The sequence below is a fragment of the Eleutherodactylus coqui genome, unplaced genomic scaffold (genome assembly GCF_035609145.1).
Source record: "Eleutherodactylus coqui strain aEleCoq1 unplaced genomic scaffold, aEleCoq1.hap1 HAP1_SCAFFOLD_139, whole genome shotgun sequence".
NCBI classification, from domain to species: domain Eukaryota; kingdom Metazoa; phylum Chordata; class Amphibia; order Anura; family Eleutherodactylidae; genus Eleutherodactylus; species Eleutherodactylus coqui.
In genome coordinates, this window is record NW_027102017.1 from 63,627 (window position 1) to 86,460 (window position 22,834).

A 22,834-nucleotide genomic window follows, 5' to 3' on the forward strand; every position below is an offset into this window, starting at 1 on the left:
ATATACACACACACACACACACACACACACACACACACACACACACACACACACACACACACACAATCTTAAATCTATCTTTAATCTATATCTACAAAATCTGTAATTTAGAAATAATCCATATCTATATTCTACATAATTAATAATAGATAGATAGATAGATAGATAGATAGATAGATAGATAGACTCACTCACATACATGCATACATACATACATACTGTATGCAATTGAGCCAGGTGTTTGGAAGGCTGACGATGTCACTCCTTTGTGATGTCATCAATTTAGAAGCATTAATACCGGGCTTGGCAGCCATTTCAGTCAGTCTCTGCTGCAGCTGGGAGACGGGAGATGGTCTTTATTTCCACCAAGAAGCTGCAGAACTACCGGTAACTGCATCATTTTTATTTTATTCAATATAGGTTTTATTGGTTTCATGGAGGGGGGGAAACTTTTGCCTTATCTCAAAGCAATGTAAAATTAACTTTGACAATGAAACTTAATAAATCAATTTCGAGTTGAACTATATCATGTTTGTCTGTGATATTTTATAAGGTCTACAAACAGGGGAATGAGGGGAGGGTAAGGGGGGGGTAGGTATCTATGACACGGGAGAAAGAAAAAATAAAACAAAAAGGGGGGGGGGGGGCGGGCTCCGGAATTGTTGTTTCTCTTTACGATTGTGGTTTAAACGTGTTACTCACATGTCCCTGTCTGTAACCACTTGGTAAATAGGGGTGAGCTCCGGGCATCTATCCATATCGCCCAGGTGTGATACAATTTATCATAGCCTGACGGCTCATCTGGAAGCCTCATTCTCTCCATACGCTCTATTTCGTGGATCATTGCTATTTTTAGTGGAGTGCATTTTTTATGCAGCACACAAGGGGGAGACAGCGGCCTACCAAAATCGAGTTGGCTGCTGCTGTGGCTTTCTTTTTTTAAAAAAAAGGTAGGTTCCGTTCTTCCATGGTGAGGAATAGGCAGGGAGGTTCGGTTTTTGCCAGCTGGGGAATGCTTATAGGCAAGGCCTTATCCCTGGTGGTGCATGTAACGTCAGACCACGTTTCAGCATTCAGTCAGTCAGTGGCTGACAAACGAGCTCCATGCAAGTTTACATTAAACAGACACATTTCTTTCTTTACTGTATTGACTGCGGTCTGTAATCGAGCGGTTGAACTGTTTCTGTGTCCATGCATTGAATAAAGCAATACATCCTTGTAAATAGGCGTCCGTTCGTTGGAGTTCTTTGCTCCCCGAGTGTTGCTCCATCTCTAATAAACGTTGGCCTGGATCTTCATGGACGAATACTGCCCATCCCACGTGGAGCGTGTATCTCAGCCCGCGTGGAGTGCTGCAGTCCAATGAGGTATTCCGTGCTACATAGCAAGCCTTGGGCCTGTGTGATTGGGGGTCCGCTGCTGTCTGTCCACTCTGAAGCGCGCATCCGGGGCCGGCCGCTTTTCGACTACCAGCGACTGCAGGTCACACACACAGGCTGGTTGGAATGGCCTAGCATTATCCTGATCCGGAGGTGTAACTTGAAGCTGCGGGGCCCCAGTACAAAGTCTGGAACTGGGCCCCCAAACTATAAAGCGTCATTGATAGCATTGGTTTACAATGTGGGGAAGAGAGACTTTATGGGCCCCCTAGGGCTCCGGGCCCCCTGCACATACACCCATGACCCGAATACGTGGAGCATACAGACGCAGGCTGCCAGGATACGCTGTGCCTGCCCGATGTTTCCAACTTGGCTATTAGCGCAGCGGTAGGTACGAACTATAGAGTGCGGCTGCCATATGAACTGGTGTGTGTGTGTGTGTGTGTTTTGCTTCCAGTTGTACCTGTGCTGTGCACACTCTGGCAGACGCAGCTGCTCAGTGGATACAATGTTGCGAGCAGACGGGCTGAGTGTCAATCAAAGTGCTTGGGTGGTAGCAGCAGCCGCCGCCACAGCTGCGCTGCACCTCTTGCTCGTCGGTTTTGTTTTTCTGCTTTTGGAAACTGCTGTAGGAAAGGGGGTGCACCGGTCCTGGAGGTACTGCAATACCAGGTCAATGCGTGGAGTGGACAGAGCAAGCTCTTTTTCCAGCTCCCTGTTCTAAAAATCCATTTAATATATGGTCCCCAGATAGGGGACGTATCAGATATTAAACTGATAAGAACAGATACTACACTTGATCTTAGCCAAAAGGCCGAGAAGCGATAACCCGAAATGGGTTTCACCTGTAGCCCGGCCCGCCCAACTCCACTTCCAAGGCTTGAGGCAACACGCTCAGCCAGCACTCTGGGCGCACCCACAATGCACCCAGGCAGCTGGGAGAGCTATTAAAACTTTCCATAGCCCCGCCCCACGCCTTCTCAACCGCGCCCAGCCTCACACCCTCAGTCCTTCCTCTTGCACCGTGCTCACGCATCCTAGGCTTGCAGAGCCTGCTGCTGCTGCTACTGCAGGACTCGTCAGCTCCCTACAAAGGATGGTTAAGCCGGCGATGACACTAGAAGCAAGCACTAGTTTGTCTCTGAAGGTGCGTCGGTCGGTCGGTTGGAGGGATCTCTTCGGCCGGCCGCATTTCCAGTGGGGACGGATGGAAACTTTTAACCTAAAATAAGGGAAATTGGCTTCGGCCCCATAGGGCTTTATTGCCTTCCCCTGGGCCAGCATTAGTAGACCCTAGTAAGGAGAATATTAGAGCGGCATGGTCATCCGAAGAACTTAAAAACATACAGCAGGCCTTTTTTGCCCGCCCGCCATACATACATACATACATAACTACAGATTTTATATTTTTTTTTACATATATACATTATATATACACACACACACACACACACACACACACACACACACACACACACACACACACACACACACAATCTTAAATCTATCTTTAATCTATATCTACAAAATCTGTAATTTAGAAATAATCCATATCTATATTCTACATAATTAATAAAGATAGATAGATAGATAGATAGATAGATAGATAGATAGACTCACTCACATACATGCATACATACATACATACTGTATGCAATTGAGCCAGGTGTTTGGAAGGCTGACGATGTCACTCCTTTGTGATGTCATCAATTTAGAAGCATTAATACCGGGCTTGGCAGCCATTTCAGTCAGTCTCTGCTGCAGCTGGGAGACGGGAGATGGTCTTTATTTCCACCAAGAAGCTGCAGAACTACCGGTAACTGCATCATTTTTATTTTATTCAATATAGGTTTTATTGGTTTCATGGAGGGGGGGAAACTTTTGCCTTATCTCAAAGCAATGTAAAATTAACTTTGACAATGAAACTTAATAAATCAATTTCGAGTTGAACTATATCATGTTTGTCTGTGATATTTTATAAGGTCTACAAACAGGGGAATGAGGGGAGGGTAAGGGGGGGGTAGGTATCTATGACACGGGAGAAAGAAAAAATAAAACAAAAAGGGGGGGGGGGGCGGGCTCCGGAATTGTTGTTTCTCTTTACGATTGTGGTTTAAACGTGTTACTCACATGTCCCTGTCTGTAACCACTTGGTAAATAGGGGTGAGCTCCGGGCATCTATCCATATCGCCCAGGTGTGATACAATTTATCATAGCCTGACGGCTCATCTGGAAGCCTCATTCTCTCCATACGCTCTATTTCGTGGATCATTGCTATTTTTAGTGGAGTGCATTTTTTATGCAGCACACAAGGGGGAGACAGCGGCCTACCAAAATCGAGTTGGCTGCTGCTGTGGCTTTCTTTTTTTAAAAAAAAGGTAGGTTCCGTTCTTCCATGGTGAGGAATAGGCAGGGAGGTTCGGTTTTTGCCAGCTGGGGAATGCTTATAGGCAAGGCCTTATCCCTGGTGGTGCATGTAACGTCAGACCACGTTTCAGCATTCAGTCAGTCAGTGGCTGACAAACGAGCTCCATGCAAGTTTACATTAAACAGACACATTTCTTTCTTTACTGTATTGACTGCGGTCTGTAATCGAGCGGTTGAACTGTTTCTGTGTCCATGCATTGAATAAAGCAATACATCCTTGTAAAGTAGGCGTCCGTTCGTTGGAGTTCTTTGCTCCCCGAGTGTTGCTCCATCTCTAAACGTTGGCCTGGATCTTCATGGACGAATACTGCCCATCCCACGTGGAGCGTGTATCTCAGCCCGCGTGGAGTGCTGCAGTCCAATGAGGTATTCCGTGCTACATAGCAAGCCTTGGGCCTGTGTGATTGGGGGTCCGCTGCTGTCTGTCCACTCTGAAGCGCGCATCCGGGGCCGGCCGCTTTTCGACTACCAGCGACTGCAGGTCACACACACAGGCTGGTTGGAATGGCCTAGCATTATCCTGATCCGGAGGTGTAACTTGAAGCTGCGGGGCCCCAGTACAAAGTCTGGAACTGGGCCCCCAAACTATAAAGCGTCATTGATAGCATTGGTTTACAATGTGGGGAAGAGAGACTTTATGGGCCCCCTAGGGCTCCGGGCCCCCTGCACATACACCCATGACCCGAATACGTGGAGCATACAGACGCAGGCTGCCAGGATACGCTGTGCCTGCCCGATGTTTCCAACTTGGCTATTAGCGCAGCGGTAGGTACGAACTATAGAGTGCGGCTGCCATATGAACTGGTGTGTGTGTGTGTGTGTGTTTTGCTTCCAGTTGTACCTGTGCTGTGCACACTCTGGCAGACGCAGCTGCTCAGTGGATACAATGTTGCGAGCAGACGGGCTGAGTGTCAATCAAAGTGCTTGGGTGGTAGCAGCAGCCGCCGCCACAGCTGCGCTGCACCTCTTGCTCGTCGGTTTTGTTTTTCTGCTTTTGGAAACTGCTGTAGGAAAGGGGGTGCACCGGTCCTGGAGGTACTGCAATACCAGGTCAATGCGTGGAGTGGACAGAGCAAGCTCTTTTTCCAGCTCCCTGTTCTAAAAATCCATTTAATATATGGTCCCCAGATAGGGGACGTATCAGATATTAAACTGATAAGAACAGATACTACACTTGATCTTAGCCAAAAGGCCGAGAAGCGATAACCCGAAATGGGTTTCACCTGTAGCCCGGCCCGCCCAACTCCACTTCCAAGGCTTGAGGCAACACGCTCAGCCAGCACTCTGGGCGCACCCACAATGCACCCAGGCAGCTGGGAGAGCTATTAAAACTTTCCATAGCCCCGCCCCACGCCTTCTCAACCGCGCCCAGCCTCACACCCTCAGTCCTTCCTCTTGCACCGTGCTCACGCATCCTAGGCTTGCAGAGCCTGCTGCTGCTGCTACTGCAGGACTCGTCAGCTCCCTACAAAGGATGGTTAAGCCGGCGATGACACTAGAAGCAAGCACTAGTTTGTCTCTGAAGGTGCGTCGGTCGGTCGGTTGGAGGGATCTCTTCGGCCGGCCGCATTTCCAGTGGGGACGGATGGAAACTTTTAACCTAAAATAAGGGAAATTGGCTTCGGCCCCATAGGGCTTTATTGCCTTCCCCTGGGCCAGCATTAGTAGACCCTAGTAAGGAGAATATTAGAGCGGCATGGTCATCCGAAGAACTTAAAAACATACAGCAGGCCTTTTTTGCCCGCCCGCCATACATACATACATACATAACTACAGATTTTATATTTTTTTTTACATATATACATTATATATACACACACACACACACACACACACACACACACACACACACACACACACACACACACACACACACAATCTTAAATCTATCTTTAATCTATATCTACAAAATCTGTAATTTAGAAATAATCCATATCTATATTCTACATAATTAATAAAGATAGATAGATAGATAGATAGATAGATAGATAGATAGACTCACTCACATACATGCATACATACATACATACTGTATGCAATTGAGCCAGGTGTTTGGAAGGCTGACGATGTCACTCCTTTGTGATGTCATCAATTTAGAAGCATTAATACCGGGCTTGGCAGCCATTTCAGTCAGTCTCTGCTGCAGCTGGGAGACGGGAGATGGTCTTTATTTCCACCAAGAAGCTGCAGAACTACCGGTAACTGCATCATTTTTATTTTATTCAATATAGGTTTTATTGGTTTCATGGAGGGGGGGAAACTTTTGCCTTATCTCAAAGCAATGTAAAATTAACTTTGACAATGAAACTTAATAAATCAATTTCGAGTTGAACTATATCATGTTTGTCTGTGATATTTTATAAGGTCTACAAACAGGGGAATGAGGGGAGGGTAAGGGGGGGGTAGGTATCTATGACACGGGAGAAAGAAAAAATAAAACAAAAAGGGGGGGGGGGGGCGGGCTCCGGAATTGTTGTTTCTCTTTACGATTGTGGTTTAAACGTGTTACTCACATGTCCCTGTCTGTAACCACTTGGTAAATAGGGGTGAGCTCCGGGCATCTATCCATATCGCCCAGGTGTGATACAATTTATCATAGCCTGACGGCTCATCTGGAAGCCTCATTCTCTCCATACGCTCTATTTCGTGGATCATTGCTATTTTTAGTGGAGTGCATTTTTTATGCAGCACACAAGGGGGAGACAGCGGCCTACCAAAATCGAGTTGGCTGCTGCTGTGGCTTTCTTTTTTTAAAAAAAAGGTAGGTTCCGTTCTTCCATGGTGAGGAATAGGCAGGGAGGTTCGGTTTTTGCCAGCTGGGGAATGCTTATAGGCAAGGCCTTATCCCTGGTGGTGCATGTAACGTCAGACCACGTTTCACAGCATTCAGTCAGTCAGTGGCTGACAAACGAGCTCCATGCAAGTTTACATTAAACAGACACATTTCTTTCTTTACTGTATTGACTGCGGTCTGTAATCGAGCGGTTGAACTGTTTCTGTGTCCATGCATTGAATAAAGCAATACATCCTTGTAAAGTAGGCGTCCGTTCGTTGGAGTTCTTTGCTCCCCGAGTGTTGCTCCATCTCTAAACGTTGGCCTGGATCTTCATGGACGAATACTGCCCATCCCACGTGGAGCGTGTATCTCAGCCCGCGTGGAGTGCTGCAGTCCAATGAGGTATTCCGTGCTACATAGCAAGCCTTGGGCCTGTGTGATTGGGGGTCCGCTGCTGTCTGTCCACTCTGAAGCGCGCATCCGGGGCCGGCCGCTTTTCGACTACCAGCGACTGCAGGTCACACACACAGGCTGGTTGGAATGGCCTAGCATTATCCTGATCCGGAGGTGTAACTTGAAGCTGCGGGGCCCCAGTACAAAGTCTGGAACTGGGCCCCCAAACTATAAAGCGTCATTGATAGCATTGGTTTACAATGTGGGGAAGAGAGACTTTATGGGCCCCCTAGGGCTCCGGGCCCCCTGCACATACACCCATGACCCGAATACGTGGAGCATACAGACGCAGGCTGCCAGGATACGCTGTGCCTGCCCGATGTTTCCAACTTGGCTATTAGCGCAGCGGTAGGTACGAACTATAGAGTGCGGCTGCCATATGAACTGGTGTGTGTGTGTGTGTGTGTTTTGCTTCCAGTTGTACCTGTGCTGTGCACACTCTGGCAGACGCAGCTGCTCAGTGGATACAATGTTGCGAGCAGACGGGCTGAGTGTCAATCAAAGTGCTTGGGTGGTAGCAGCAGCCGCCGCCACAGCTGCGCTGCACCTCTTGCTCGTCGGTTTTGTTTTTCTGCTTTTGGAAACTGCTGTAGGAAAGGGGGTGCACCGGTCCTGGAGGTACTGCAATACCAGGTCAATGCGTGGAGTGGACAGAGCAAGCTCTTTTTCCAGCTCCCTGTTCTAAAAATCCATTTAATATATGGTCCCCAGATAGGGGACGTATCAGATATTAAACTGATAAGAACAGATACTACACTTGATCTTAGCCAAAAGGCCGAGAAGCGATAACCCGAAATGGGTTTCACCTGTAGCCCGGCCCGCCCAACTCCACTTCCAAGGCTTGAGGCAACACGCTCAGCCAGCACTCTGGGCGCACCCACAATGCACCCAGGCAGCTGGGAGAGCTATTAAAACTTTCCATAGCCCCGCCCCACGCCTTCTCAACCGCGCCCAGCCTCACACCCTCAGTCCTTCCTCTTGCACCGTGCTCACGCATCCTAGGCTTGCAGAGCCTGCTGCTGCTGCTACTGCAGGACTCGTCAGCTCCCTACAAAGGATGGTTAAGCCGGCGATGACACTAGAAGCAAGCACTAGTTTGTCTCTGAAGGTGCGTCGGTCGGATCGGTTGGAGGGATCTCTTCGGCCGGCCGCATTTCCAGTGGGGACGGATGGAAACTTTTAACCTAAAATAAGGGAAATTGGCTTCGGCCCCATAGGGCTTTATTGCCTTCCCCTGGGCCAGCATTAGTAGACCCTAGTAAGGAGAATATTAGAGCGGCATGGTCATCCGAAGAACTTAAAAACATACAGCAGGCCTTTTTTGCCCGCCCGCCATACATACATACATACATAACTACAGATTTTATATTTTTTTTTACATATATACATTATATATACACACACACACACACACACACACACACACACACACACACACACACACACACACACACACACAATCTTAAATCTATCTTTAATCTATATCTACAAAATCTGTAATTTAGAAATAATCCATATCTATATTCTACATAATTAATAATAGATAGATAGATAGATAGATAGATAGATAGATAGATAGACTCACTCACATACATGCATACATACATACATACTGTATGCAATTGAGCCAGGTGTTTGGAAGGCTGACGATGTCACTCCTTTGTGATGTCATCAATTTAGAAGCATTAATACCGGGCTTGGCAGCCATTTCAGTCAGTCTCTGCTGCAGCTGGGAGACGGGAGATGGTCTTTATTTCCACCAAGAAGCTGCAGAACTACCGGTAACTGCATCATTTTTATTTTATTCAATATAGGTTTTATTGGTTTCATGGAGGGGGGGAAACTTTTGCCTTATCTCAAAGCAATGTAAAATTAACTTTGACAATGAAACTTAATAAATCAATTTCGAGTTGAACTATATCATGTTTGTCTGTGATATTTTATAAGGTCTACAAACAGGGGAATGAGGGGAGGGTAAGGGGGGGGTAGGTATCTATGACACGGGAGAAAGAAAAAATAAAACAAAAAGGGGGGGGGGGGGCGGGCTCCGGAATTGTTGTTTCTCTTTACGATTGTGGTTTAAACGTGTTACTCACATGTCCCTGTCTGTAACCACTTGGTAAATAGGGGTGAGCTCCGGGCATCTATCCATATCGCCCAGGTGTGATACAATTTATCATAGCCTGACGGCTCATCTGGAAGCCTCATTCTCTCCATACGCTCTATTTCGTGGATCATTGCTATTTTTAGTGGAGTGCATTTTTTATGCAGCACACAAGGGGGAGACAGCGGCCTACCAAAATCGAGTTGGCTGCTGCTGTGGCTTTCTTTTTTTAAAAAAAAGGTAGGTTCCGTTCTTCCATGGTGAGGAATAGGCAGGGAGGTTCGGTTTTTGCCAGCTGGGGAATGCTTATAGGCAAGGCCTTATCCCTGGTGGTGCATGTAACGTCAGACCACGTTTCAGCATTCAGTCAGTCAGTGGCTGACAAACGAGCTCCATGCAAGTTTACATTAAACAGACACATTTCTTTCTTTACTGTATTGACTGCGGTCTGTAATCGAGCGGTTGAACTGTTTCTGTGTCCATGCATTGAATAAAGCAATACATCCTTGTAAAGTAGGCGTCCGTTCGTTGGAGTTCTTTGCTCCCCGAGTGTTGCTCCATCTCTAAACGTTGGCCTGGATCTTCATGGACGAATACTGCCCATCCCACGTGGAGCGTGTATCTCAGCCCGCGTGGAGTGCTGCAGTCCAATGAGGTATTCCGTGCTACATAGCAAGCCTTGGGCCTGTGTGATTGGGGGTCCGCTGCTGTCTGTCCACTCTGAAGCGCGCATCCGGGGCCGGCCGCTTTTCGACTACCAGCGACTGCAGGTCACACACACAGGCTGGTTGGAATGGCCTAGCATTATCCTGATCCGGAGGTGTAACTTGAAGCTGCGGGGCCCCAGTACAAAGTCTGGAACTGGGCCCCCAAACTATAAAGCGTCATTGATAGCATTGGTTTACAATGTGGGGAAGAGAGACTTTATGGGCCCCCTAGGGCTCCGGGCCCCCTGCACATACACCCATGACCCGAATACGTGGAGCATACAGACGCAGGCTGCCAGGATACGCTGTGCCTGCCCGATGTTTCCAACTTGGCTATTAGCGCAGCGGTAGGTACGAACTATAGAGTGCGGCTGCCATATGAACTGGTGTGTGTGTGTGTGTGTGTTTTGCTTCCAGTTGTACCTGTGCTGTGCACACTCTGGCAGACGCAGCTGCTCAGTGGATACAATGTTGCGAGCAGACGGGCTGAGTGTCAATCAAAGTGCTTGGGTGGTAGCAGCAGCCGCCGCCACAGCTGCGCTGCACCTCTTGCTCGTCGGTTTTGTTTTTCTGCTTTTGGAAACTGCTGTAGGAAAGGGGGTGCACCGGTCCTGGAGGTACTGCAATACCAGGTCAATGCGTGGAGTGGACAGAGCAAGCTCTTTTTCCAGCTCCCTGTTCTAAAAATCCATTTAATATATGGTCCCCAGATAGGGGACGTATCAGATATTAAACTGATAAGAACAGATACTACACTTGATCTTAGCCAAAAGGCCGAGAAGCGATAACCCGAAATGGGTTTCACCTGTAGCCCGGCCCGCCCAACTCCACTTCCAAGGCTTGAGGCAACACGCTCAGCCAGCACTCTGGGCGCACCCACAATGCACCCAGGCAGCTGGGAGAGCTATTAAAACTTTCCATAGCCCCGCCCCACGCCTTCTCAACCGCGCCCAGCCTCACACCCTCAGTCCTTCCTCTTGCACCGTGCTCACGCATCCTAGGCTTGCAGAGCCTGCTGCTGCTGCTACTGCAGGACTCGTCAGCTCCCTACAAAGGATGGTTAAGCCGGCGATGACACTAGAAGCAAGCACTAGTTTGTCTCTGAAGGTGCGTCGGTCGGTCGGTTGGAGGGATCTCTTCGGCCGGCCGCATTTCCAGTGGGGACGGATGGAAACTTTTAACCTAAAATAAGGGAAATTGGCTTCGGCCCCATAGGGCTTTATTGCCTTCCCCTGGGCCAGCATTAGTAGACCCTAGTAAGGAGAATATTAGAGCGGCATGGTCATCCGAAGAACTTAACTTAAAAACATACAGCAGGCCTTTTTTGCCCGCCCGCCATACATACATACATACATAACTACAGATTTTATATTTTTTTTTACATATATACATTATATATACACACACACACACACACACACACACACACACACACACACACACACACACACACACACACACACAATCTTAAATCTATCTTTAATCTATATCTACAAAATCTGTAATTTAGAAATAATCCATATCTATATTCTACATAATTAATAAAGATAGATAGATAGATAGATAGATAGATAGATAGATAGATAGACTCACTCACATACATGCATACATACATACATACTGTATGCAATTGAGCCAGGTGTTTGGAAGGCTGACGATGTCACTCCTTTGTGATGTCATCAATTTAGAAGCATTAATACCGGGCTTGGCAGCCATTTCAGTCAGTCTCTGCTGCAGCTGGGAGACGGGAGATGGTCTTTATTTCCACCAAGAAGCTGCAGAACTACCGGTAACTGCATCATTTTTATTTTATTCAATATAGGTTTTATTGGTTTCATGGAGGGGGGGAAACTTTTGCCTTATCTCAAAGCAATGTAAAATTAACTTTGACAATGAAACTTAATAAATCAATTTCGAGTTGAACTATATCATGTTTGTCTGTGATATTTTATAAGGTCTACAAACAGGGGAATGAGGGGAGGGTAAGGGGGGGGTAGGTATCTATGACACGGGAGAAAGAAAAAATAAAACAAAAAGGGGGGGGGGGGGCGGGCTCCGGAATTGTTGTTTCTCTTTACGATTGTGGTTTAAACGTGTTACTCACATGTCCCTGTCTGTAACCACTTGGTAAATAGGGGTGAGCTCCGGGCATCTATCCATATCGCCCAGGTGTGATACAATTTATCATAGCCTGACGGCTCATCTGGAAGCCTCATTCTCTCCATACGCTCTATTTCGTGGATCATTGCTATTTTTAGTGGAGTGCATTTTTTATGCAGCACACAAGGGGGAGACAGCGGCCTACCAAAATCGAGTTGGCTGCTGCTGTGGCTTTCTTTTTTTAAAAAAAAGGTAGGTTCCGTTCTTCCATGGTGAGGAATAGGCAGGGAGGTTCGGTTTTTGCCAGCTGGGGAATGCTTATAGGCAAGGCCTTATCCCTGGTGGTGCATGTAACGTCAGACCACGTTTCAGCATTCAGTCAGTCAGTGGCTGACAAACGAGCTCCATGCAAGTTTACATTAAACAGACACATTTCTTTCTTTACTGTATTGACTGCGGTCTGTAATCGAGCGGTTGAACTGTTTCTGTGTCCATGCATTGAATAAAGCAATACATCCTTGTAAAGTAGGCGTCCGTTCGTTGGAGTTCTTTGCTCCCCGAGTGTTGCTCCATCTCTAAACGTTGGCCTGGATCTTCATGGACGAATACTGCCCATCCCACGTGGAGCGTGTATCTCAGCCCGCGTGGAGTGCTGCAGTCCAATGAGGTATTCCGTGCTACATAGCAAGCCTTGGGCCTGTGTGATTGGGGGTCCGCTGCTGTCTGTCCACTCTGAAGCGCGCATCCGGGGCCGGCCGCTTTTCGACTACCAGCGACTGCAGGTCACACACACAGGCTGGTTGGAATGGCCTAGCATTATCCTGATCCGGAGGTGTAACTTGAAGCTGCGGGGCCCCAGTACAAAGTCTGGAACTGGGCCCCCAAACTATAAAGCGTCATTGATAGCATTGGTTTACAATGTGGGGAAGAGAGACTTTATGGGCCCCCTAGGGCTCCGGGCCCCCTGCACATACACCCATGACCCGAATACGTGGAGCATACAGACGCAGGCTGCCAGGATACGCTGTGCCTGCCCGATGTTTCCAACTTGGCTATTAGCGCAGCGGTAGGTACGAACTATAGAGTGCGGCTGCCATATGAACTGGTGTGTGTGTGTGTGTGTGTTTTGCTTCCAGTTGTACCTGTGCTGTGCACACTCTGGCAGACGCAGCTGCTCAGTGGATACAATGTTGCGAGCAGACGGGCTGAGTGTCAATCAAAGTGCTTGGGTGGTAGCAGCAGCCGCCGCCACAGCTGCGCTGCACCTCTTGCTCGTCGGTTTTGTTTTTCTGCTTTTGGAAACTGCTGTAGGAAAGGGGGTGCACCGGTCCTGGAGGTACTGCAATACCAGGTCAATGCGTGGAGTGGACAGAGCAAGCTCTTTTTCCAGCTCCCTGTTCTAAAAATCCATTTAATATATGGTCCCCAGATAGGGGACGTATCAGATATTAAACTGATAAGAACAGATACTACACTTGATCTTAGCCAAAAGGCCGAGAAGCGATAACCCGAAATGGGTTTCACCTGTAGCCCGGCCCGCCCAACTCCACTTCCAAGGCTTGAGGCAACACGCTCAGCCAGCACTCTGGGCGCACCCACAATGCACCCAGGCAGCTGGGAGAGCTATTAAAACTTTCCATAGCCCCGCCCCACGCCTTCTCAACCGCGCCCAGCCTCACACCCTCAGTCCTTCCTCTTGCACCGTGCTCACGCATCCTAGGCTTGCAGAGCCTGCTGCTGCTGCTACTGCAGGACTCGTCAGCTCCCTACAAAGGATGGTTAAGCCGGCGATGACACTAGAAGCAAGCACTAGTTTGTCTCTGAAGGTGCGTCGGTCGGTCGGTTGGAGGGATCTCTTCGGCCGGCCGCATTTCCAGTGGGGACGGATGGAAACTTTTAACCTAAAATAAGGGAAATTGGCTTCGGCCCCATAGGGCTTTATTGCCTTCCCCTGGGCCAGCATTAGTAGACCCTAGTAAGGAGAATATTAGAGCGGCATGGTCATCCGAAGAACTTAAAAACATACAGCAGGCCTTTTTTGCCCGCCCGCCATACATACATACATACATAACTACAGATTTTATATTTTTTTTTACATATATACATTATATATACACACACACACACACACACACACACACACACACACACACACACACACACACACACACACACAATCTTAAATCTATCTTTAATCTATATCTACAAAATCTGTAATTTAGAAATAATCCATATCTATATTCTACATAATTAATAAAGATAGATAGATAGATAGATAGATAGATAGATAGATAGATAGACTCACTCACATACATGCATACATACATACATACTGTATGCAATTGAGCCAGGTGTTTGGAAGGCTGACGATGTCACTCCTTTGTGATGTCATCAATTTAGAAGCATTAATACCGGGCTTGGCAGCCATTTCAGTCAGTCTCTGCTGCAGCTGGGAGACGGGAGATGGTCTTTATTTCCACCAAGAAGCTGCAGAACTACCGGTAACTGCATCATTTTTATTTTATTCAATATAGGTGGTTTCATGGAGGGGGGGAAACTTTTGCCTTATCTCAAAGCAATGTAAAATTAACTTTGACAATGAAACTTAATAAATCAATTTCGAGTTGAACTATATCATGTTTGTCTGTGATATTTTATAAGGTCTACAAACAGGGGAATGAGGGGAGGGTAAGGGGGGGGTAGGTATCTATGACACGGGAGAAAGAAAAAATAAAACAAAAAGGGGGGGGGGGGCGGGCTCCGGAATTGTTGTTTCTCTTTACGATTGTGGTTTAAACGTGTTACTCACATGTCCCTGTCTGTAACCACTTGGTAAATAGGGGTGAGCTCCGGGCATCTATCCATATCGCCCAGGTGTGATACAATTTATCATAGCCTGACGGCTCATCTGGAAGCCTCATTCTCTCCATACGCTCTATTTCGTGGATCATTGCTATTTTTAGTGGAGTGCATTTTTTATGCAGCACACAAGGGGGAGACAGCGGCCTACCAAAATCGAGTTGGCTGCTGCTGTGGCTTTCTTTTTTTAAAAAAAAGGTAGGTTCCGTTCTTCCATGGTGAGGAATAGGCAGGGAGGTTCGGTTTTTGCCAGCTGGGGAATGCTTATAGGCAAGGCCTTATCCCTGGTGGTGCATGTAACGTCAGACCACGTTTCAGCATTCAGTCAGTCAGTGGCTGACAAACGAGCTCCATGCAAGTTTACATTAAACAGACACATTTCTTTCTTTACTGTATTGACTGCGGTCTGTAATCGAGCGGTTGAACTGTTTCTGTGTCCATGCATTGAATAAAGCAATACATCCTTGTAAAGTAGGCGTCCGTTCGTTGGAGTTCTTTGCTCCCCGAGTGTTGCTCCATCTCTAAACGTTGGCCTGGATCTTCATGGACGAATACTGCCCATCCCACGTGGAGCGTGTATCTCAGCCCGCGTGGAGTGCTGCAGTCCAATGAGGTATTCCGTGCTACATAGCAAGCCTTGGGCCTGTGTGATTGGGGGTCCGCTGCTGTCTGTCCACTCTGAAGCGCGCATCCGGGGCCGGCCGCTTTTCGACTACCAGCGACTGCAGGTCACACACACAGGCTGGTTGGAATGGCCTAGCATTATCCTGATCCGGAGGTGTAACTTGAAGCTGCGGGGCCCCAGTACAAAGTCTGGAACTGGGCCCCCAAACTATAAAGCGTCATTGATAGCATTGGTTTACAATGTGGGGAAGAGAGACTTTATGGGCCCCCTAGGGCTCCGGGCCCCCTGCACATACACCCATGACCCGAATACGTGGAGCATACAGACGCAGGCTGCCAGGATACGCTGTGCCTGCCCGATGTTTCCAACTTGGCTATTAGCGCAGCGGTAGGTACGAACTATAGAGTGCGGCTGCCATATGAACTGGTGTGTGTGTGTGTGTGTGTTTTGCTTCCAGTTGTACCTGTGCTGTGCACACTCTGGCAGACGCAGCTGCTCAGTGGATACAATGTTGCGAGCAGACGGGCTGAGTGTCAATCAAAGTGCTTGGGTGGTAGCAGCAGCCGCCGCCACAGCTGCGCTGCACCTCTTGCTCGTCGGTTTTGTTTTTCTGCTTTTGGAAACTGCTGTAGGAAAGGGGGTGCACCGGTCCTGGAGGTACTGCAATACCAGGTCAATGCGTGGAGTGGACAGAGCAAGCTCTTTTTCCAGCTCCCTGTTCTAAAAATCCATTTAATATATGGTCCCCAGATAGGGGACGTATCAGATATTAAACTGATAAGAACAGATACTACACTTGATCTTAGCCAAAAGGCCGAGAAGCGATAACCCGAAATGGGTTTCACCTGTAGCCCGGCCCGCCCAACTCCACTTCCAAGGCTTGAGGCAACACGCTCAGCCAGCACTCTGGGCGCACCCACAATGCACCCAGGCAGCTGGGAGAGCTATTAAAACTTTCCATAGCCCCGCCCCACGCCTTCTCAACCGCGCCCAGCCTCACACCCTCAGTCCTTCCTCTTGCACCGTGCTCACGCATCCTAGGCTTGCAGAGCCTGCTGCTGCTGCTACTGCAGGACTCGTCAGCTCCCTACAAAGGATGGTTAAGCCGGCGATGACACTAGAAGCAAGCACTAGTTTGTCTCTGAAGGTGCGTCGGTCGGTCGGTTGGAGGGATCTCTTCGGCCGGCCGCATTTCCAGTGGGGACGGATGGAAACTTTTAACCTAAAATAAGGGAAATTGGCTTCGGCCCCATAGGGCTTTATTGCCTTCCCCTGGGCCAGCATTAGTAGACCCTAGTAAGGAGAATATTAGAGCGGCATGGTCATCCGAAGAACTTAAAAACATACAGCAGGCCTTTTTTGCCCGCCCGCCATACATACATACATACATAACTACAGATTTTATATTTTTTTTTACATATATACATTATATATACACACACACACACACACACACACACACACACACACACACACACACACACACACACACACAATCTTAAATCTATCTTTAATCTATATCTACAAAATCTGTAATTTAGAAATAATCCATATCTATATTCTACATAATTAATAAAGATAGATAGATAGATAGATAGATAGATAGATAGATAGACTCACTCACATACATGCATACATACATACATACTGTATGCAATTGAGCCAGGTGTTTGGAAGGCTGACGATGTCACTCCTTTGTGATGTCATCAATTTAGAAGCATTAATACCGGGCTTGGCAGCCATTTCAGTCAGTCTCTGCTGCAGCTGGGAGACGGGAGATGGTCTTTATTTCCACCAAGAAGCTGCAGAACTACCGGTAACTGCATCATTTTTATTTTATTCAATATAGGTTTTATTGGTTTCATGGAGGGGGGGAAACTTTTGCCTTATCTCAAAGCAATGTAAAATTAACTTTGACAATGAAACTTAATAAATCAATTTCGAGTTGAACTATATCATGTTTGTCTGTGATATTTTATAAGGTCTACAAACAGGGGAATGAGGGGAGGGTAAGGGGGGGGTAGGTATCTATGACACGGGAGAAAGAAAAAATAAAACAAAAAGGGGGGGGGGGGCGGGCTCCGGAATTGTTGTTTCTCTTTACGATTGTGGTTTAAACGTGTTACTCACATGTCCCTGTCTGTAACCACTTGGTAAATAGGGGTGAGCTCCGGGCATCTATCCATATCGCCCAGGTGTGATACAATTTATCATAGCCTGACGGCTCATCTGGAAGCCTCATTCTCTCCATACGCTCTATTTCGTGGATCATTGCTATTTTTAGTGGAGTGCATTTTTTATGCAGCACACAAGGGGGAGACAGCGGCCTACCAAAATCGAGTTGGCTGCTGCTGTGGCTTTCTTTTTTTAAAAAAAAGGTAGGTTCCGTTCTTCCATGGTGAGGAATAGGCAGGGAGGTTCGGTTTTTGCCAGCTGGGGAATGCTTATAGGCAAGGCCTTATCCCTGGTGGTGCATGTAACGTCAGACCACGTTTCAGCATTCAGTCAGTCAGTGGCTGACAAACGAGCTCCATGCAAGTTTACATTAAACAGACACATTTCTTTCTTTACTGTATTGACTGCGGTCTGTAATCGAGCGGTTGAACTGTTTCTGTGTCCATGCATTGAATAAAGCAATACATCCTTGTAAAGTAGGCGTCCGTTCGTTGGAGTTCTTTGCTCCCCGAGTGTTGCTCCATCTCTAAACGTTGGCCTGGATCTTCATGGACGAATACTGCCCATCCCACGTGGAGCGTGTATCTCAGCCCGCGTGGAGTGCTGCAGTCCAATGAGGTATTCCGTGCTACATAGCAAGCCTTGGGCCTGTGTGATTGGGGGTCCGCTGCTGTCTGTCCACTCTGAAGCGCGCATCCGGGGCCGGCCGCTTTTCGACTACCAGCGACTGCAGGTCACACACACAGGCTGGTTGGAATGGCCTAGCATTATCCTGATCCGGAGGTGTAACTTGAAGCTGCGGGGCCCCAGTACAAAGTCTGGAACTGGGCCCCCAAACTATAAAGCGTCATTGATAGCATTGGTTTACAATGTGGGGAAGAGAGACTTTATGGGCCCCCTAGGGCTCCGGGCCCCCTGCACATACACCCATGACCCGAATACGTGGAGCATACAGACGCAGGCTGCCAGGATACGCTGTGCCTGCCCGATGTTTCCAACTTGGCTATTAGCGCAGCGGTAGGTACGAACTATAGAGTGCGGCTGCCATATGAACTGGTGTGTGTGTGTGTGTGTGTTTTGCTTCCAGTTGTACCTGTGCTGTGCACACTCTGGCAGACGCAGCTGCTCAGTGGATACAATGTTGCGAGCAGACGGGCTGAGTGTCAATCAAAGTGCTTGGGTGGTAGCAGCAGCCGCCGCCACAGCTGCGCTGCACCTCTTGCTCGTCGGTTTTGTTTTTCTGCTTTTGGAAACTGCTGTAGGAAAGGGGGTGCACCGGTCCTGGAGGTACTGCAATACCAGGTCAATGCGTGGAGTGGACAGAGCAAGCTCTTTTTCCAGCTCCCTGTTCTAAAAATCCATTTAATATATGGTCCCCAGATAGGGGACGTATCAGATATTAAACTGATAAGAACAGATACTACACTTGATCTTAGCCAAAAGGCCGAGAAGCGATAACCCGAAATGGGTTTCACCTGTAGCCCGGCCCGCCCAACTCCACTTCCAAGGCTTGAGGCAACACGCTCAGCCAGCACTCTGGGCGCACCCACAATGCACCCAGGCAGCTGGGAGAGCTATTAAAACTTTCCATAGCCCCGCCCCACGCCTTCTCAACCGCGCCCAGCCTCACACCCTCAGTCCTTCCTCTTGCACCGTGCTCACGCATCCTAGGCTTGCAGAGCCTGCTGCTGCTGCTACTGCAGGACTCGTCAGCTCCCTACAAAGGATGGTTAAGCCGGCGATGACACTAGAAGCAAGCACTAGTTTGTCTCTGAAGGTGCGTCGGTCGGTCGGTTGGAGGGATCTCTTCGGCCGGCCGCATTTCCAGTGGGGACGGATGGAAACTTTTAACCTAAAATAAGGGAAATTGGCTTCGGCCCCATAGGGCTTTATTGCCTTCCCCTGGGCCAGCATTAGTAGACCCTAGTAAGGAGAATATTAGAGCGGCATGGTCATCCGAAGAACTTAAAAACATACAGCAGGCCTTTTTTGCCCGCCCGCCATACATACATACATACATAACTACAGATTTTATATTTTTTTTTACATATATACATTATATATACACACACACACACACACACACACACACACACACACACACACACACACACACACACACACACAATCTTAAATCTATCTTTAATCTATATCTACAAAATCTGTAATTTAGAAATAATCCATATCTATATTCTACATAATAATAATAATAGATAGATAGATAGATAGATAGATAGATAGATAGATAGACTCACTCACATACATGCATACATACATACATACTGTATGCAATTGAGCCAGGTGTTTGGAAGGCTGACGATGTCACTCCTTTGTGATGTCATCAATTTAGAAGCATTAATACCGGGCTTGGCAGCCATTTCAGTCAGTCTCTGCTGCAGCTGGGAGACGGGAGATGGTCTTTATTTCCACCAAGAAGCTGCAGAACTACCGGTAACTGCATCATTTTTATTTTATTCAATATAGGTTTTATTGGTTTCATGGAGGGGGGGAAACTTTTGCCTTATCTCAAAGCAATGTAAAATTAACTTTGACAATGAAACTTAATAAATCAATTTCGAGTTGAACTATATCATGTTTGTCTGTGATATTTTATAAGGTCTACAAACAGGGGAATGAGGGGAGGGTAAGGGGGGGGTAGGTATCTATGACACGGGAGAAAGAAAAAATAAAACAAAAAGGGGGGGGGGGGCGGGCTCCGGAATTGTTGTTTCTCTTTACGATTGTGGTTTAAACGTGTTACTCACATGTCCCTGTCTGTAACCACTTGGTAAATAGGGGTGAGCTCCGGGCATCTATCCATATCGCCCAGGTGTGATACAATTTATCATAGCCTGACGGCTCATCTGGAAGCCTCATTCTCTCCATACGCTCTATTTCGTGGATCATTGCTATTTTTAGTGGAGTGCATTTTTTATGCAGCACACAAGGGGGAGACAGCGGCCTACCAAAATCGAGTTGGCTGCTGCTGTGGCTTTCTTTTTTTAAAAAAAAGGTAGGTTCCGTTCTTCCATGGTGAGGAATAGGCAGGGAGGTTCGGTTTTTGCCAGCTGGGGAATGCTTATAGGCAAGGCCTTATCCCTGGTGGTGCATGTAACGTCAGACCACGTTTCAGCATTCAGTCAGTCAGTGGCTGACAAACGAGCTCCATGCAAGTTTACATTAAACAGACACATTTCTTTCTTTACTGTATTGACTGCGGTCTGTAATCGAGCGGTTGAACTGTTTCTGTGTCCATGCATTGAATAAAGCAATACATCCTTGTAAAGTAGGCGTCCGTTCGTTGGAGTTCTTTGCTCCCCGAGTGAGTGTTGCTCCATCTCTAAACGTTGGCCTGGATCTTCATGGACGAATACTGCCCATCCCACGTGGAGCGTGTATCTCAGCCCGCGTGGAGTGCTGCAGTCCAATGAGGTATTCCGTGCTACATAGCAAGCCTTGGGCCTGTGTGATTGGGGGTCCGCTGCTGTCTGTCCACTCTGAAGCGCGCATCCGGGGCCGGCCGCTTTTCGACTACCAGCGACTGCAGGTCACACACACAGGCTGGTTGGAATGGCCTAGCATTATCCTGATCCGGAGGTGTAACTTGAAGCTGCGGGGCCCCAGTACAAAGTCTGGAACTGGGCCCCCAAACTATAAAGCGTCATTGATAGCATTGGTTTACAATGTGGGGAAGAGAGACTTTATGGGCCCCCTAGGGCTCCGGGCCCCCTGCACATACACCCATGACCCGAATACGTGGAGCATACAGACGCAGGCTGCCAGGATACGCTGTGCCTGCCCGATGTTTCCAACTTGGCTATTAGCGCAGCGGTAGGTACGAACTATAGAGTGCGGCTGCCATATGAACTGGTGTGTGTGTGTGTGTGTGTTTTGCTTCCAGTTGTACCTGTGCTGTGCACACTCTGGCAGACGCAGCTGCTCAGTGGATACAATGTTGCGAGCAGACGGGCTGAGTGTCAATCAAAGTGCTTGGGTGGTAGCAGCAGCCGCCGCCACAGCTGCGCTGCACCTCTTGCTCGTCGGTTTTGTTTTTCTGCTTTTGGAAACTGCTGTAGGAAAGGGGGTGCACCGGTCCTGGAGGTACTGCAATACCAGGTCAATGCGTGGAGTGGACAGAGCAAGCTCTTTTTCCAGCTCCCTGTTCTAAAAATCCATTTAATATATGGTCCCCAGATAGGGGACGTATCAGATATTAAACTGATAAGAACAGATACTACACTTGATCTTAGCCAAAAGGCCGAGAAGCGATAACCCGAAATGGGTTTCACCTGTAGCCCGGCCCGCCCAACTCCACTTCCAAGGCTTGAGGCAACACGCTCAGCCAGCACTCTGGGCGCACCCACAATGCACCCAGGCAGCTGGGAGAGCTATTAAAACTTTCCATAGCCCCGCCCCACGCCTTCTCAACCGCGCCCAGCCTCACACCCTCAGTCCTTCCTCTTGCACCGTGCTCACGCATCCTAGGCTTGCAGAGCCTGCTGCTGCTGCTACTGCAGGACTCGTCAGCTCCCTACAAAGGATGGTTAAGCCGGCGATGACACTAGAAGCAAGCACTAGTTTGTCTCTGAAGGTGCGTCGGTCGGTCGGTTGGAGGGATCTCTTCGGCCGGCCGCATTTCCAGTGGGGACGGATGGAAACTTTTAACCTAAAATAAGGGAAATTGGCTTCGGCCCCATAGGGCTTTATTGCCTTCCCCTGGGCCAGCATTAGTAGACCCTAGTAAGGAGAATATTAGAGCGGCATGGTCATCCGAAGAACTTAAAAACATACAGCAGGCCTTTTTTGCCCGCCCGCCATACATACATACATACATAACTACAGATTTTATATTTTTTTTTACATATATACATTATATATACACACACACACACACACACACACACACACACACACACACACACACACACACACACACACACAATCTTAAATCTATCTTTAATCTATATCTACAAAATCTGTAATTTAGAAATAATCCATATCTATATTCTACATAATTAATAATAGATAGATAGATAGATAGATAGATAGATAGATAGATAGATAGACTCACTCACATACATGCATACATACATACATACTGTATGCAATTGAGCCAGGTGTTTGGAAGGCTGACGATGTCACTCCTTTGTGATGTCATCAATTTAGAAGCATTAATACCGGGCTTGGCAGCCATTTCAGTCAGTCTCTGCTGCAGCTGGGAGACGGGAG

General features: G+C 47.8%; 8 non-coding genes across 8 annotated transcripts; all 8 read right to left on the bottom strand.

The window, feature by feature from the left end:
* Positions 1 to 2,014: 2,014 nt before the first annotated feature.
* On the bottom strand, positions 2,015 to 2,205 carry LOC136594246 (U2 spliceosomal RNA). Its single transcript, XR_010788528.1, has one exon. It is a non-coding gene; the product is annotated as a U2 spliceosomal RNA (small nuclear RNA).
* Positions 2,206 to 4,819: 2,614 nt separating this feature from the next.
* Positions 4,820 to 5,010, bottom strand: LOC136594247 (U2 spliceosomal RNA). The gene has a single exon (XR_010788529.1). It is a non-coding gene; the product is annotated as a U2 spliceosomal RNA (small nuclear RNA).
* A 2,621-nt stretch (positions 5,011 to 7,631) lies between these two features.
* Positions 7,632 to 7,822, bottom strand: LOC136594248 (U2 spliceosomal RNA). The gene has a single exon (XR_010788530.1). It is a non-coding gene; the product is annotated as a U2 spliceosomal RNA (small nuclear RNA).
* Positions 7,823 to 10,441: 2,619 nt separating this feature from the next.
* LOC136594249 (U2 spliceosomal RNA) lies at positions 10,442 to 10,632 on the bottom strand. Its single transcript, XR_010788531.1, has one exon. It is a non-coding gene; the product is annotated as a U2 spliceosomal RNA (small nuclear RNA).
* A 2,628-nt stretch (positions 10,633 to 13,260) lies between these two features.
* LOC136594251 (U2 spliceosomal RNA) lies at positions 13,261 to 13,451 on the bottom strand. The gene has a single exon (XR_010788532.1). It is a non-coding gene; the product is annotated as a U2 spliceosomal RNA (small nuclear RNA).
* Positions 13,452 to 16,065: 2,614 nt separating this feature from the next.
* On the bottom strand, positions 16,066 to 16,256 carry LOC136594253 (U2 spliceosomal RNA). Its single transcript, XR_010788534.1, has one exon. It is a non-coding gene; the product is annotated as a U2 spliceosomal RNA (small nuclear RNA).
* Positions 16,257 to 18,870: 2,614 nt separating this feature from the next.
* Positions 18,871 to 19,061, bottom strand: LOC136594254 (U2 spliceosomal RNA). The gene has a single exon (XR_010788535.1). It is a non-coding gene; the product is annotated as a U2 spliceosomal RNA (small nuclear RNA).
* A 2,623-nt stretch (positions 19,062 to 21,684) lies between these two features.
* Positions 21,685 to 21,875, bottom strand: LOC136594255 (U2 spliceosomal RNA). Its single transcript, XR_010788536.1, has one exon. It is a non-coding gene; the product is annotated as a U2 spliceosomal RNA (small nuclear RNA).
* Positions 21,876 to 22,834: the final 959 nt, after the last annotated feature.